This window comes from Chrysemys picta, chromosome 1 (genome assembly GCF_011386835.1).
Source record: "Chrysemys picta bellii isolate R12L10 chromosome 1, ASM1138683v2, whole genome shotgun sequence".
Taxonomy (NCBI): domain Eukaryota; kingdom Metazoa; phylum Chordata; order Testudines; family Emydidae; genus Chrysemys; species Chrysemys picta.
The window spans coordinates 59470472-59478390 of record NC_088791.1 but is presented as its reverse complement, the minus strand read 5'-3'; positions in this window follow the sequence as shown (position 1 = coordinate 59478390).

Sequence of the window (7919 nt, the reverse complement as noted above, 5' to 3'; positions counted from 1 at the left end):
AATGATCTATGTATTAAAAAACACAGGGAACTGTGTGCTAGGGCCATATGAAATTAGGAAATAAAATGGTCATTTACAGTAGCTCTGATTCACTTTGCAAAGTCTGTTGTCTGACAGCGTAAGGAAGACACAGAGAAGCAGAAGTCATATTTGGTCTTCCTCTGGAGGAAATTATAAGCTAACCATAGGTTCAGTCCTGCTTCCATTGATGTTGGTGGCAATTGACACTAATAGGTGCAAAATTGGGCATAACCTGGTTAAAGAATGGTTGAAAAGAGGGTGTTATGAGGATATTTGATATTTTTAAGCAGGTATATTTAATCTCATAAGAGTTCTAGAAAAAGCAGATTTTTCTATGAATGTTAACTGCCCCAGGAAGTATGATAAAACAAGAGCTGTAAGTGAAACAAACAAACTAAACAAAAAACCACAACTGGGTTTGTGGTAAACTCCCTTGTAACAGCAAAAATAATGAGAAATCCTTGTAGCACCTTAGAGACTAACACATTTATTTGGGCATAAGCTTTTGTGGGCTAAAACCCACTTCATCAGATGCATGGAGTGAAAAATATAGTAGGCAGGTATATATATTACAGCACATGAAAAGATGGGAGTTGCCTTACCAAGTGTGGGATCAGTGCTAACGAGGCCAATTCAATCAAGGTGGAAGTGACCTATTCCCAATAGTTGACAACAAGGGGTGAGTATCAACAGAGGGAAAATTACTTTTTGTAGTGACCCAGCCACTCCCAGTCTTTATTAAGGCCTAATTTGATGGTGTCAAGTTTGCAAATTAATTCCAACACTGCAGTTTCTTGTTGAGGTCTGTTTCTGAAGTTTTTTTGTTAAAGAATGGCCACTTTTAAGCCTGTTATTGAGTGTCCAGGGAGATTGAAGTGTTCTACTGGTTTTTGAATGTTACAATTCTTGATGTCTGATTTGTGTCCATTTATTCTTTTGCATAGAGACTGTCTGGTTTGGCCAATGTACATAGCAAAGGGGCATTGCTGGCACATGATGGCATATATTACATTGGTAGATGTGCAGGTGAATGAGCCCTTGATAGTGTGGCTGATGTGGTTAGGTCCTATGATGGTGTCCCTTGAATAGATATGCGGATAGAGTTGGTAAGGGGGTTTGTTGCAGGGATTGGTTCCTGGGTTGGTGTTTCTGTTGCGTGGTGTGTAGTATTTGCTTCAGGTTGGGGGGCTGTCTGTAAGCGAGGACTGGCCTGTCTCCCAAGGTCTGTGAGAGTGAGGGATCATCCTTCAGGATAGGTTTTAGATCCTTGATGGTGCGCTGGAGAGTAACAGTTCTCCAAACTTGTAAGTATAACAAGAGTTTAATTAAAGTAAATTGGGAAGTTAAAAATAAGTTGATATTAAGGCAGAGTGATAAACGAAACCAACATCTGAATTTTCTAACTCATATCAGAAAAATATTTTTTTTAAAAGCCTAAAAATGGAAGAATGTTAAGAATTAGAGATGGGTCAAAGCAGTCAAATTCTGATCAGAATCTGGATTCAAATTTTGGATAGTATTTGTGTCCAAGGTTTTCCTGTGGTCTTATCTCTACTTAAACTTATATAAGAACAGCCATACCGGGTCAGACCAAAGGTCCATCTAGCCCAGTATCCTTTTCTCCCGACAGTGGCCAACGCCAGGTGCCCCAGAGGGAGTGGACCTAACAGGCAATGATCAAGTCATCTCTCTCCTGCCATCCATCTCCACCCTCTGACAAACAGAGTCTACATTTTTTGTTTTTGTTTTTGTTTTGTTTTTTTGAGGCTCATAGAGTCTTGAGCACACTGGGCACATTGTGATTTTTGTGACAGAGTAATGTGTTTTCCTTTATGTCATTAGTAATTAAATGACACAGCATGTAGTTTTAAACATTATCTGATCACTTCAGTTCCTGTCTGTGATTTTTACAACAGTTTCAGCGCTCAGGTGGGTCAGTACCATTTTCTGAAATCAGATAGAAAGGATTGATTTTTTTTTTAAACTGTCCCAGGTAAAAATCCAGGGTGCATGTGATGTGAGGTAATTTATCTGTGTAATGTAATCTCCAAGTGATGGCTTACAGTCAGTTTGTACAAGAACAGCTAAATTGCTTCAAGAGGTTGAAGTCTCTAAGAGGACTTTTAATCACATTTTTCACTCCCTGCTGGGTGAATTGTTTGCACACTCTCTGTCTTCTTTATGCCAAGTGCAAGGTAAGATGGGTGGCATCTGGAAATAACCAGTCAGAGAGAGATGATTGAACAGCAGCCATTGTTTTTCATCTGGGAGCTCAGCATGGCAAAGAACAAGAGAGCTAGAACAGTGGGACTTTTTTCATCTTACAACATTAGAAAAAGATAAATGATATGATCCCACATCATACATTTCATTATAAAATTCCTGGGTCAGTCTTTGAACTACAGTTAAACTATGATTAACTGAGGGGAAACTGGGGATTTTCAGTGAATTCAGATAAACGAGAGTTTGGATAATTCATGGATGTTTCAGTTCATTTAATACACATCAGAGCAGATTAACCTATTTCAGATAAAGAGTGGTTTTTGGATCATTGAGATTCAGATATCAAGGTTCAATTGTTTTGGACAGTTCTATAATAAATAGCACGTCTAAACAGAGAAAGTGATCCCGGATTGATAAAAAAAAGAAGACAAGAAGGTTGACCATGTTGCTAAAGACTTTCTGGACTGGATTCTCAGTGAGTGGTGCTTTGTGCACAGCATTGTTGAAAATCTGACACTCTCTCTGTACTTCAGTTTCCCTTCTGTAAAATAAGCGAAATAATCTTCCTTTGCTTTCACTCTTTCCATCTTGCCTATTTATTGTGAGCTATTTAGAGGCAGGGATTTGTCTCTTAATATGTGATTGTATGGTTTCCTCCATAATGGGGATATGTTTGTTGTCTTAGAACCTCTAGCTCAGGGGTGGGCAAACTTTTTGGGCCGAGGGCCACATCTGGGTGGGGAAATTGTATGCAGGGCCAGGGCAGGGTGTTGGTGTGTGAGGGAGTGTGGGGTGTGTGAGGGGGTGGGGTGTGCAGGAAAGGGCTCAGGGCAAGGGATTGGGGCAGAGGTGGGGTACCGCGTGTATGAGGGGGCTCAGGAAAGGGGGTTGGGGTGCAGGAGGGGTGTGGACTGTGGGAGAGGACTCAGGGCAGGGGGTTGCGATGCACAGGGGTTAGGGTGCAGCAAGGAGCTCAGGGCAGGGGTTGGGGTGTAGGGTGTACGAGGGGGCTCAGAGCAGGGAGTTGGGTTGAAGGAGGGGTGGGAGGTGCGGGCAGGGAGTTGGGGGGCGGGGTGCAGGAGAGGTTTGGGCTTCGGCCTGGCGCCGCTTACCTAAAGTGGCTCTGGGGTGGCAGTGGTGCGCACTGGGGCCAGGGCAGGGTCCCTGTATGCCGGCCCCGGCCTCGGCCTCGGCCCCGGCCCCACGCTGCTCCAGGAAGCACTGCAGCTCCTGGGGGAGCGGGGGGGGAGGGGGGGCAGAGGGCTCCATGTGTGCTGCCCTTGCCGCGCCTCCAGGTACCTCCCCCGAAGCTCCCATTGGCTACAGTTCCCCGTTCCCGCCCAATGGGAGCTGCAGGGGGCGGTGCCTGGAGGCAAGGGCAACACACAGAGCCCTCTACCCCCCCCGCCCGGGGGCCGCAGGGAAGTGTGCCGGCCACTTCTGCAGAGCGGCGCGGCGCCATGGGGGGCAATTCCACAGGCTGGATCCAAAGCCCTGAGGGGCCGGATCCGGACTGCGGGCCATAGTTTGCCCACCCCTGCTCTAGGTTATATTGTAACATAAATTATGAATATTAATAAAATATATTAGTCCATCTTTTTTTATCTGCTACATGTGTTTAGGACTTTAAATCAGCCTTGGAGGGATGGAAGCCGAGAGTGAGAGGCAAACTCGGAAATATTCAACTGACAAAAGAGAAGAAAATACATAAAACCAATATTTACTATGTGTCAGATGCTTTATATCATATATTTACTGATGCATATACAATGCATACTAATTATATGGGGAGTGTGTATATATATTAATTTAGAGGACATTGCATATGAGGACAGAGTAAAAAGGGGGAATGGTAAAAGGCTACAGCTCTTCAGAGATTCCCTAAATGTAACTGAGAGCAGAATATCCATCACTAGTAGGAGCAGTCCAAAACTTGCTCTTTGACTCCGTTTACTTCACTATAACTTACCTTTGCCAGCAGTTGTCACCCCCATAACAACTTAAAGTTTTCCCTTGGCTTCATTCTAACAAAAGCAATAGTAGCCAGGGGAAATGATTTACTGTGTCTACTCAGGCAACACCAGAAAAATAGATTTCTATTACAACAGCACTGTGACAAACACAACGTGTTAATTTCACAGAGCACTCCACCAACATAAAAGAATTCTTCTCAAGAGCCTATTTGACTGGTAGAGTGACTTGAGCACTACAGATATTGTTCAGAGTACAAGAATAGTAACACTATTGTACATGGGCGCTAACTTTTGTTTTTGCCAGTGGGTACTTTTGAAGAGGTGGGGGTGTGTGTTTGGGCAGTGGCTCTAGCAGTTTTGGTGGGAGGCAATTTTCAGCATATTTGTACACTTTTTTCATATTCTAGTTATTGAATGTGTCTATCATTGGTAATCTTAACAATTTAATCATTATTAAAATAGTAATGAACTACATAATGACATTACCATGAATTACAGTATATTAAAATCATTGCACTCACCTACAAGCTGTCTTCACGAACATCCCAGTTTAAAGACATTATGTCTTACTGTAGCTTTCTTGATGAAACTGTCAGCAACACTGTCCAGGCTCGTGGGTGCTCAGTACAGGGTTTACAATGGAGCTGTGGTGACAGGCTCACAGACAAAAGGGGCCCCAGTGCCCAGACCATGGCCCCATTCCCCTGCCCCTTCTCAGCCTCTTCCCCATGAGGCCCCACCCACTCCTCTCCACTCCCTTCTCCCTGCTCACTCCTCTCAGCCACCCCGTGCGAGTGGTGGACAGAGCCTCAGGGGGAAGAGGCTGAGTGAGGGTGGGGCCTAGGGACAGAGCGGTGAGCAGGGCCTTGAGGGGAAGAGGCGGGGCCCACAAAAGATTAATCTAGCCATGCGCACACCTTATTTTATTTTTTTGGTGGGTGCTTGAGCCCCAGAACACCCACAGAGTTGGCGCCTATGCTATATAAGAGCCTCCGATGAGGACTGAATGTACTTTTATAGCAGAAATGTATCCTGACTTGTTTTTCTTAGTGCTGTAGAAATAAAAGATGTGAAGTAAATGTGGCTGCAGTATTAGCTGTGACTTTATTTAGGTCCAATTATGTTAAACCGCAACAATTTTATTGAGTGCTACACTAGTATAAATTCTGTGGTGTTACAATACCTATACAATACCAATACCTACAATACCCCGATGCCAACTCTGTCCACATATCTATTCCAGTGACATCATCATAGGACCTAATCACATCAGCCATACCATCAGGGGCTCGTTCACCTGCACATCTACCAATGTGATATATGCCATCATGTGCCAGCAATGCCCCTCTGCCATGTACATTGGCCAAACCGGACAGTCTCTACGCAAAAGAATTAATGGACACAAATCTGACATCAGGAATCAAAATACTCAAAAACCAGTGGGAGAACACTTTAACCTGTCTGGTCATTCAGTGACAGACCTGCGGGTGGCTATATTACAACAGAAAAACTTCAAAAACAGACTCCAACGAGAAACTGCTGAGCTAGAATTGATATGCAAACTAGACACAATCAACCCCGGTTTGAATAAAGACTGGGAATGGCTGAGCCATTACAAACATTGAATCTATCTCGCCTTGTAAGTATTCTCACACTTGTTATCTAACTGTCTGTACTGAGCTAGCTTGATTATCACTTCAAAAGTTTGTTTTCTCTTAATTAATTGGCCTCTCAGAGGTGGTAAGACAACTCCCACCTGTTTATGCTCTCTGTCTGTGTGTGTATATATATCTCCTCAATATATGTTCCATTCTATATGCATCCGAAGAAGTGGGCTGTAGTCCACGAAAGCTTATGCTCTAATAAATTTGTTAGTCTCTAAGGTGCCACAAGTCCTCCTGTTCTTCTTTTGACAATACCTATTGCCACACAACAAAACTACATATTATATTGAGGCCCATGATAATGTAGTCTATATTACCTCAGTATGGATCTTTGTTCTCCTGTAGTGGATGGACCATGTAAGTGGTGGTGTTTTTTGTTTTAGCCTACTACTTCCTTCAGCTAATGGACTTAGTGCTTTCGCTTGAGGTATTTCTTGAATGACTGCATGGAACAATACTTCAAGGATGGAAGAGAAGGATGTTCTTATGCACAGCTCAAATTCAAGAGTTCTGGATCCAGTCAAAACAATTTATATTTTTAAAATTGACTATTTGCAACAAACTGCTGTGGATAAACCATAGTCTGAGGATTACGTCATTCTGAATAATTATTAATGTTGAGAACTGGAGTCTCTTTACAGAAAGATGCAAAATTCAGTGAATAAATAAAATATTAATGACAAATTATTAACTCAGCTCTAATCACATTATATGTTCCTTTATTTTAGTCTCCTTTCAATATTTGAGTTGCTATTCTCACTGAGGGATTTCCCCAATATTAAGAAGAACTAGTTTGGGGCAAAACACAACAATGACTAAATATTTTGGAAAATTGGTCTATTGGGGCCACCATTCAGCAAAGCATTTAAGAACAAGCATAACTTGAAACATAGGAGTATTCCCTTTCCTATTTGGCAAAGCACTTAAGTCCTGTTGGTATCAAAGGAGCTTAAACACGTGTGATATTATATGATTAAAATATGACCATGTAGATCACTGTTATATAAACACAACAAATCTTGCAAAGTATGTCATATAAGGTGTCTATGGAAAAGTTATGATTTGCTCAATATAATTATCCTGTTTGTATGCATGTATCATTTTTGTAGCTGAAGTTATGAATATTGACTATGTACCTGTATTTCAAATGTGTTCGCTCCTGTGGTAACACAAGGTACTTACTCATAACAAGCTAGCACATTGTGAAGGTATTATTCAAGTTGAATGGCCCATCAAAGAACATTTAACTCACAATGGACCATGGAAGAAGCCTATCGACACCTGATGGACCTTCTTGAGGACATTCTATCTAGAGTATGGGTAATGGCTGCCCTGACTCATCAAAGCATGAAAGGGCATCTGATTAGCCATGTGATACTAATCTGCATTGTATGTGCCTGTACTTTCCCACAAACTATGCTAAGGGCTTTGTTTGGGACAATGAGTTTCCTTCCACATGGCAAAAGCTATAAAAGCCCTGGAAATATCTCCATTTGGCCTCTTTCCTGCTCTGATATCTGGACTATGGGTTTATACTAATGGGAGCCTTCTAACTAAGGGACTGAGGACCTTCCAATTAATTGGGAGCAACCAGAGTCTTAACTAGTTAGCAGTTTAGGCCATCACTGCTTTAAGCCTGATCTGAGAACTTTGCAATTATTGTATGTATTTGATTCCTTTAACCAGTTTTAACTCACATCTTTCTTTTTATAAATAAACCTTTAGATATTACATACTAAAGGATAAGCTGTAAGCATGTATTTGGGTAAAATCTGAAATATTCATTAGATTGGTGGGTAATGTGCCCAATCCTTGGGGATTGATAGAACCAGTTATATGATGAACAAGATTTTCACTAATCATCATATTTGACTTGGCTGGGAGGGAGCCCAGTGCTGGGTTGCTTTAAGAGAGCTATGTTTTGGCTTCGATGTAACCAGTAAGGTATTGTAGAAGCTGTTTAGATTGTTGGCTTGGTAAATTGAAGTACAGGAATGACCACCAGTTTGGGGGATTTTCTTCCCGATTTTTTGCAGTT